This window comes from Syngnathus scovelli, chromosome 5 (genome assembly GCF_024217435.2).
Source record: "Syngnathus scovelli strain Florida chromosome 5, RoL_Ssco_1.2, whole genome shotgun sequence".
NCBI lineage: Eukaryota > Metazoa > Chordata > Actinopteri > Syngnathiformes > Syngnathidae > Syngnathus > Syngnathus scovelli.
The window spans coordinates 16,216,858-16,226,801 of NC_090851.1; positions in this window are offsets into that span (position 1 = coordinate 16,216,858).

Genomic DNA, 9,944 nt, shown 5'->3' on the forward strand with positions numbered 1-9,944 from the left:
CTCTCTTTCACTTCCGTGGATTAAAGTCGGGTGCCGGCGCTCGGCCGGGTGGCTGTCCGAGGACGATGGATGGGGCGCTGACATGGCTTTTACGCACGCCCGGTCCTACTCTACGGAGCTCTCTTTCACCTCCTCCATAGATGGAAGTCGGGAGCCGGTGCTCGGCCGGGTGGCTGTCCGGGAATGGTGGATGGGGCTCGGACATGGCTTTTACGCACGCCCAGTCCTATTCTATGGAGCTCTCTTCCACCTCCGTGGCTGGAAGTGCCACCTCCAGGGATGGAAGTCCACGCCACCACACGCCTGGAAGTCAACGCCGGTGCTTGGGGCCGTGTTGCGGTGAACTATTTATGTTATAGTTATTTGATATATTTTATTTCGTGTAGCAACTTGTATATGTTTTTATCATTACAGTTCAGTAGTTGTTGGCTCATTGAACTCTTGTTTTGTTAAATAAAGAGCCGTTTACCAAATCCACGTCTTTCTTTGTCTTTTGTTAACGCTACAATATAGTTATATACTAGATCTGTGGAATAACGACGAGGCTGACGTCAGGGCGCATGCGTGGTGTTGTTGACAAAGGACGAGGAATTTGATCGATGGATTTAATGATTTGGAGTGACACAGATCGTTTGAAAATATTATTGCTTATATAATAGTTATTTCATATATAATTTATATATCGTTATATGGGCCTGTGGAATATTTTGAAATGCAAGCGCCGTCAGCGGCGCGCACCCATTGTTGACATAAAGGACGATCGGTGGATTTAATGATTTGGACTGACGCAGATGGTTTTATAAACGTGTTATTTATGTAATAGTTATTTGAATAACTCTGAATGTTACTCAGGCCCGTTCTCAGCTCCTCGTTTGTGTATATGTCACGTTAGCATACCGTATCGTTTAGCCTGTTGTTGCTGGTTCATGTCTGTTCTTGGTGATGGATTTTGACAAATAAATTCGCCCCAAAAGTGCGATTTATACTCCGGTGCGACTTATATGTGTTTTTTTTCACTGTATTGTGCATTTTATGGCTGGTGCGACTTATACTCCGAGCGATTTATAGTCCGAAAATTACGGTATATAGACAGCCCACATTTATATACTATATAAAAACTTTTTCCTCACTCCCCGTGGGTGGTCTCTTTTTCCCTTCAAGCTCGGGTCCTCTACCAGAGGCCTGGGAGCTTGAGGGTTCTACGCAGTATCTTTGCTGTTCCTAGTACTGCACTTTTCTGGACTGAGATGTCAGATGTTTTTCCTGGGATCTGTTTCAGCCACTCCTCCATTTTGGGGGTTACTGCCCCTAGTGCTCCAATGACCACAGGTACCACTGAAGTCTTCACTCTCCAGGCCTTCTCCAGCTCTCCTTTTTCCTAATGTTACCATCATTTGGGATGGCTATGTCAACCACAACGGCTTTCCTCTGTTCTTTGTCCACCACCACAATGTCCGGTTGATTCGCCATTACCATTCTGTCTGTCTGGATCTGGAAGTCCCAGAGGATCTTGGCTTGGTCATTCTCTACCACCTTTGGAGGTGTTTCCCACTTGGATCTTGGGACTTCCAGTCCATACTCTGCACAGATGTTCCTGTACACTATTCCAGCTACTTGGTTATGGCGCTCCATGTATGCTTTACCTGCCAGCATCTTACACCCTGCAGTTATGTGCTGGATTGTCTCAGGACCTTCTTTGCACAATCTACACCTGGGGTCTTGTCTGGTGTGGTAGATTTGGGCCTCTATTGCTCTGGTGCTCAAGGCCTGTTCTTGTGCAGCCAGGATCAGTGCCTCTGTGCTGTCCTTCAGACCAGCTCTTTCTAGCCATTGGTAGGATTTCTGGATATCAGCCACTTCAGCTATGTTTCGGTGGTACATCCCATGTAGGGGCTTGTCCTCCCATGATGGTCCCTCCAGCACCTCATCTTCCTTTGATGCCCATTGTCTGAGACATTCACTGAGCACGTGATCCGTTGGGGCCTTATCCCTGATGTACTTATGGATCTTGGATGTTTCATCTTGGATAGTGGCTCTCACGCTCGCTAGTCCTCGGCCTCCTTCTTTACGGCTAGTGTACAGTCTCTGGGTGCTGGACTTGGGATGGAACCCTCCATGCATGGTTAGGAGCTTCCGTGTCTTGATATCTGTGGTCTGTATATCGTATGTTAATGGAGCTGTAGTGTATCCTTCAGGCAACACTTTTGTGTTGGCTTGTGTTGATTTCTAAGACATGGGGCCAGCTGAACATTCTTCTGCATGCAATGATGAACTGAGGGTGACAGCAGCTTCCAGGAATAACTGATGAGCTGGGCTTTATCCGGTCAGAATATTCCGAATGGGATACATGAAGCATTTCTATTCCGATTGAGTTTTTAATCCAAACAAATGCATCCATGTAAACGTGGGCCCTGTCTCAAGCAGTCTAAAATCAACTTAAAAAAAAGTATTCAATTTGTTCTGAATGTGTTTGTACATATATGTGTATGCGTGCGTGCGTGCGTGTGCGTGAGTGTGTGCATGCGTGTGTGTGTGCTTGCGTGTGAATGCATGTGTGTATATGGGGGTGAGAAAGAGAGAAAGAAAAGTGAGACAGCTGGACTCTGTCAAGACTGACGAGAGACATTCCTGTTAGTGTAGCATAACCTTCTACTACTTTGCTGATAACACTGGCACCTCTCTCTGTCACACACACAGACACACAAACACACACACACATGCTCTTATATCTTCTGCACTGCACAACCACTACTAATGCCATGGGAACCAGACTTTGTGTTCATTTATTCCACCGTGCACTTGTGATACACACACACACACACATGCACGCACACACATGCATGCATTCACAGACATACGCACAAACAGGGCTTGTATGTTTCAGTGACCTCACTGTGGAAAGAGTTTAAGATAGCATTTCGTATCTATTGTACTCACACACTAACATGCTCTTGTGTGCCTACAAGCACACACAAATACACAGATTAGTGATTAAATAAAAAAACAACAACATGAGTTTTACATTATGGAATGTTGATTGTTAAGTGATGTTATGTAACAGTACATTATGTGTTGAAGTTGGTGTTGATAACATTGTTGCTAACACTTTATTATTTTCTCTCTCTCTCTCTCTCTCTCTCTCTCTCTCTCTCTCTCTCTCTCTCTCTCTCTCTCTCTCTCTCTCTCTCTCTCTCTCTCTCTCTCTCTCTCTCTCTCCCTTCCTCCCGTCCCGTCCCCCCTTCCTCCCTCCCGACCTACCTACCTACCTACCTACCTACCTACCTACCTACCTACCTACCTACCTACCTACCTACCTACCTACCTACCTACCTACCTACCTACCTACCTACCTACCTACCTACCTACCTACCTACCTACCTACCTACCCTAGCTAGCTAGCTAGCTATCAGACATGCACAAGGTGGCCAAAGCAGCATCACATCATCCAATACCTGAGATCATAACACAATACATATTGTGGTTATGTATATAAAAGTCAAATTATCTATATATCAAAATAAAACATGTAATTTATAATCTGTTAATAGATTTATGACACTAATAATATTAGCCACAGTTTGTAAGAATTAGCTAAGGATTTAGGCCAGAGGTGTCGAACTAATTTTTGTCACGGGCCACATCATAGTCATAGTTTCCTTTGGAGGGCCAAAACTGTTAAAATATTTTTAAAAATGAATGGAAATAAAAAATTACTAGCAATAACTATTTATTTTTAAGTGAACTCAATTTTTAATTTAGTATTGACACATGAAGTTGATGCACAATTTGTCTTCGCGGGCCACATAAATTGATATGGCGGGCCGTATCTGGGCCCCGGGCCTTGGGTTTGACACCTATGATTTAGGCCATTGATATGATATTGATACTGACTTGGTACTGATATTATTGCTATAAGGATCGATCTGACTGCAAAGACACAAACCTTTCTTCTTGTATTTCTTACTGGTTGCTTCTATTTGTCTTTTTTGCGACTGTTTTTCATGTGTGCTTTCTGTGAGTCAACTAACATGTTGAAAAGGCCTTGTGTACAGAATATAGCCCCTGGCAAAGAGTCCTATTAGAGAGAGATATGGGAGACATCCAGAAAGAGGAGCAGTGCTGACCAGCTGCCTCAATGATGATGTCCAGACAAGACTCTGGACCATCCTTAATTCAATTAACATATACCAATGGGCCCAGGGGTGTGTACTTTGGTGTGTAGCGTTGTTGGAATCTGATTGGCGCTTAGCCCTTGTCTCTGGCCAAAGAAACAAAAGGTTAACTGAATTTGGTCAAGATGTGATTGATATGTCCCATTTTACTGCCTTTGTTTTTGTGCATGAGTGTATGTGTAATTGTTTACATTCAGGGAAGGAGGGATCTCTACATATAAGTACTTCAACATATCACAAGCATTAGCCTATGATGCATATGTTGGTGACTTGTGAAAGTACAGACAGACCTGACAGGGTACTTCAGCTGCAGAGAGGCTGCACATTTCTCTTAAATCAACCACGGAGAGGCTAATCCTTGTGATGGGTTTAAGTAGTCATAAGTAGAGATCTTCATGTAAATTTTGGTGCCAATTGATATGTAGCTGTTTTTGGACATTTTGAGTAATCGTCTACAATGGTTTCCTAAGGGGAAATTGTGATCGCTTCCTTCCTTCCTTCCTTCCTTCCTTCCTTCCTTCCTTCCTTCCTTCCTTCCTTCCTTCCTTCCTTCCTTCCTTCCTTGCTTCCTTCCTTCCTTCCTTGCTTCCTTCCTTCCTTCCATAACGTCATCAACCAAGGCAGAGAGGGAAGGGGTGTGTGGCCCTATTCCTCATTAAAAGTGGGCGATTTTAAATGCATTCATTGTTTCACAATTTCTTCAAAATGAATGGGTAAAACAGATCCTCCCACATCCCAAAAACATGCTTGGTAGGCCAACTGAGCACTCCAAATTGCCCATAGGTGTGCGTGCGGGTGGTTGTTTGTCTCTGTGTGCCCTGCAATTAGCTGGCAACTGGTTCAGGGTGTCCCACGCCTACTGCCCGATGACTGCTGGGATAGGCTCCAGCATGCCCGCGACCCCGTGGGGACAAGCGGTATAGAAAATGGATAGATGGTTATTTTTGCAAAAATTTTTTCATTTCCCTGATTAAAAAAAATTATATGAACCAATGCTAGTTAGTGAAAAATAAACCACCTTCCCTTTACTGGCCCTTTAGTTTTGAGTTTCATGTTGACAATTGGGCAATTGCCATTATAAGCAAAATTAACCAGGAAAAACTCAGAGGAATTTAAAAAAAATGCTTAAAACATATTCATGCCTAATTTGTGTTTACTACATCCAGCTGACAACGAAATACCTTTGGTACCACAAGATTTATTGCGTGAGCAGTTCAGGTAAGTATCCCCATTAAAAAAGAACAGTTACTAACCTGACCCTAACATGCTCGGGTGTCGTGTGTGCGTGTGAGTGTGTGCGTGTGCACGCGAGTGCATGTGTGTATGTTTGTGGGGGTGTGCGTGAGCGCCTGCACTTTTCTTATGTTGTAAAACTACTGTGGTGGTCAACCATATGATGCTGCTGTTGAATATCTTTTAGTTTGTTCTTTTAGTTTGTTCGACAACTTCAAACATCCAATGTGCTACTTCTCTCACTATGTTTAAATTTAACTTCATCATAACAGTCTATTGTCTTTCTGTAGTGGCCCAGTTGAAATATCTAATATGCCTCATGTGTATTAAATTAGGCTCGGGAGGAAGTTGTTCACCACACTGAAGCCTGTTTTTCCCCAAGGACTAAGGGATGCTTTAAGGTACAAGTGTAAAGGAAATGTCGAATAGCTTTATTGTAGACACAGTACGTATTGTAGACACTCATGGCAGTTTGGGATTTAGGTTGGGATGTGAGTCACAGTAATTTTTCTCAGTTTGAACCTCATATGTTCTCCCTGTGATTTTATTTGAAGGCTGAAAGGCTCTATATTCACTCTTAAGTTGAAAGGTTTTTGTTTTCCTGTGACCTTATGTGTCATGTTGTGGCATGATTTGGCAAGAGCATTGGCGAGATAAGTTTGTTAGTTTGTTTGTCTATGAAGTGTTTGGTTCTTTAATTTACTGACTAGACAATAAACAAGAGAGAGAGACAGAGACAAAGTCAGAGAGAAAGAGCGACAGTAGCAGAGAAAAATAAATTGAATATGCAGCTAAGTCTAGGTACACACATAAAGCCAATAATGCTTGTGCTAATTTTGCCCCTAGTCATAACTTCTTTCGGAGGGCCATTATGACTGTCAACCCAAATAAATGTATGAGCACCTCATATTATATACAGTAAAAGCTACAAAACAAACTGACAAATAACTCGTTTTCAAATCACACAAGTAACAACTGATCAAATATTTGAAAAAAAATACACTATATTATTAAAAGTGAAGACAATTTGCAATTCTAGTAATGAGACATGAATTTGATGCACAATTTGTCTTCATGGGCTACATAAAATTATGTGGCGTATCTGGACCCCGGGCCTTGAGTTTGACACCTGTGCACTAGTCTAATTGTGATATTCTGCTTGATTAAATTTGCATTGCTAGAAGAAGAATTTAGTAGCTATATTCACCCGTTCTCGTCCATCAAAAGACATACATACATACATCTTCGAAGGGGGTTTATTTCACCTCCTGCTGGTCAAAGTGGGAAACCCATACGGACTCAATCACAACTGTATTTCTTCAAACTCATCAGGATCAGATTATTGCGTCAAACTAAATCTCGAAGACACGATTTTTTTAGAGCTAAATAAACCCATTATTTATTGTACCAGCAGCACTTGTGTTATAGCAAAATGAAATGTTTTTTGTATTTAAAAGTTTTTATTATCTCTCTGTTCCAAACAGAAAATTTCTGAAAAAGACTATGTTGCAAAGTGATGCTCAACATCAGGGATACCTCTTTGTACTTAAAAGGCCTTTGTCTTATATGTTTGTATGTCTGTGTGTGCAAATGTGATCAGGAATTCATTAGCTGAGAGGAAGCTCGATGTTGCAGTCTGTTTTCTGTCAGTCTATCGCACGCTGATTTTTCCCAAGGCCAAGAGGATATCCCATTACGTGCGCGCAGGCGCACACACACGCACGCACGCACACAAACACACACGCGCAAAACTGACGATGTAACCACACGTGGAAAGAGACTTAAAGTACAGTAGAAGAGAACTAGTTGGCACAGGCAACATAAGTACAAACTAGAAAGGGGGGGGGGAAACATTTCCAACACGTCAGATAAGGTAAACATGATGCTCGGGAGATATATTGTAATATTTTCGTAAGATAATTACAAAGGTTATGGAGAGGGGACAAAGACTATCCATCTCGTAAAATACTTAATAATAATAATAAAGTTGCAGTAATGTTGTTGAAGTAATCATGGATATGTTACAAAACTCCACACCAGAAATTGACGACACAATTTGTCGTATCAACCCCGATCTAACCCAAAATATATACGGGACTAAATAAGATAAATAAACGGTGATGTAGGCACTCCGGCAATTTTGAAAATAACCTCCATTGACAAATCTATTTATTTGTGCCGCCTAGAGCTACAAAATAATGTTATTCTTGGACATGGGGCACAATTTATGTGATTTATGCGTTCATAGTAGAAAAAACATGTAACTTTCTTGGGAGGGGTGGGGAGTGGTGGGTAACTGCACTTTAGCAGGAAGAGAATATACAGTGTAACGGTGACTGCATGTGGGATATAACCTCTGTGCACTCACCTCATTTATCTGCAAGGAAACTGTCTTCGGCGGCGCACTTGCTGTTGTTGGTTGTTTAAACGGCTGAGCGTGTTTTTGCACCTTTGTCAATCATAATCCAGATATCTCTGTAGAACCTCCCAGCACTCTGCAAGGATGTCTCGGCACCTCAGGACTGGACTGGAGGTAGGTTTGAGAGACAAATAGCGAGCGATTTTAAGCAATAGTACAGCGATCAACCAACTAACTAACAAACTAACAAACTAACTAACTAACTAACTAACTAACTAACTAACTAACTAACTAACTAACTAACTAACTAACTAACTAACTAACTAACTAACTGCGTGCATACACATACGTACGTACGTATGTACGTACGTACGTACATACATACGTACATACATACATACATACATACGTACATACATACGTACATACATACGTACATACATACATACTACATACATACTACATACATACGTACGTACGTACATACATACATACATACATACATACATACATACATACATACATACATACATACATACATAAATTGGCGCATTAACTGAATGTTTTCATTTGTTACCTTTGCACATGCTTCGCATGCAAAGTCGCAGGAGAGAAAAAATACGTGGCTGTCACATTTTCATTTTGCTCTTCTCGGCGTTCTCATGTAAACATTTGTTGTCACAGCTTTTAATTTGTCGTTATTCGCTAACTTAAGGAGATAAGGGAAAGAGGATCAGGAATGAGAGCGGGTGTGCGTGATGAATACCAACTAAAAGTGGCCTAATAACTATAATCGCTCCGATTAACAATTTTGTCTACCTTGTCAACTTACCCGGAAAGTGGGCCTCCCACATTAAATAATTATTAGGCCTACAAATATGTTCACGAAATGCTGTCTTTGGACCAATTTAAAGTGCAACAAAACAGCAGCATAAACATATACTAATACTAATCACTCTCTTAACTGATTGTGAATTCAAAGCTGATTCTGATTATTTCAAAGGATTTAGTATGCGCCAATTATTTGTTTCAGTTGAATATTTTTCATAGGCTACCACTTGTGAATAAATCGTAATTAGGCCACTGTAAGCTATTTTGTGCAATTACATAGGCTGCATACTACAGCCATGAAGCCGTACATTATTGTATTTTATTTTTCATTTGAATCGAACGTTGCAGATCGCGCGGTTGCTCAGTTTTTTTTACTCCAGCCATGTGATTGCGCATATTTCAAACAATATGCAGTAGCTTATTTTGGCTGCAGGCCTACCATATGTCATCCACTGCACTTTCCATAAATCACACCTGTATGTTCTTAAAAAATTATAATAAAATAAACTATTTTCACCTTAAACCACCCATATACAAAGTCAGGCCCGTGGGCCAAATGCGGCCCGCGTCTAAATTTAAACTGGCCCGAAGCACTGTGTCATAAAATCAATAATAAGTGGCCCGCTGGCACTGTCGCGGGGACCTACGCGCCCCAGAGCGAGCCACAGAAATGAAACTCGTACTCACGGGAACGCGCACATGAGCCATCGCTCATGATCGGTTGCGAGCGTGTCTCCTCCGTCCCTTCCCAGTTCATGCGCACACAAGTGTCCGTTTGCAAGATAATCAGTGACACAGACACTTCCTCATTCAAATGTCCACACACCAAGGTCTAAGGCGACGCTAAAACCAGAGACGCTGCAAGTGACGCTGCACAGGGAAAGGCAAAAAAAAAAAAACCCAAAAATACCACGGACTACTGGTGAGAGCTGTCTACTTCTTACTAACTCGACACACTACCACGCGTCTGCGCCGCCCACTCACAGTGATCACAAACAACAAAAATACTATGGATTATTATTTTGTGTTTATGAAGTCATTTGTTGCGTATGAAGTTGAAATAAAAAAGATAAAATGGAGAATGATTTCATTTGGATTAAAAATCGGACATGATGCAACCTGGCCTGTTTACTGCAGTCATAAACACCAATATCACCCTTCTTATTAATACAACAATAACAATAATAAAACAAACTTAATACATCTAGTAAAAAAATCATTCAACTTTCATAAAATTGTTCATTTGATTTAATTTATTATTTTAATCTTTAACGTTTTTTTTTACATTTACCTCTAAAACTATTGACCCTTAACATCTGTTAACTAAAAAGAAAACCTCAGACCTGCTG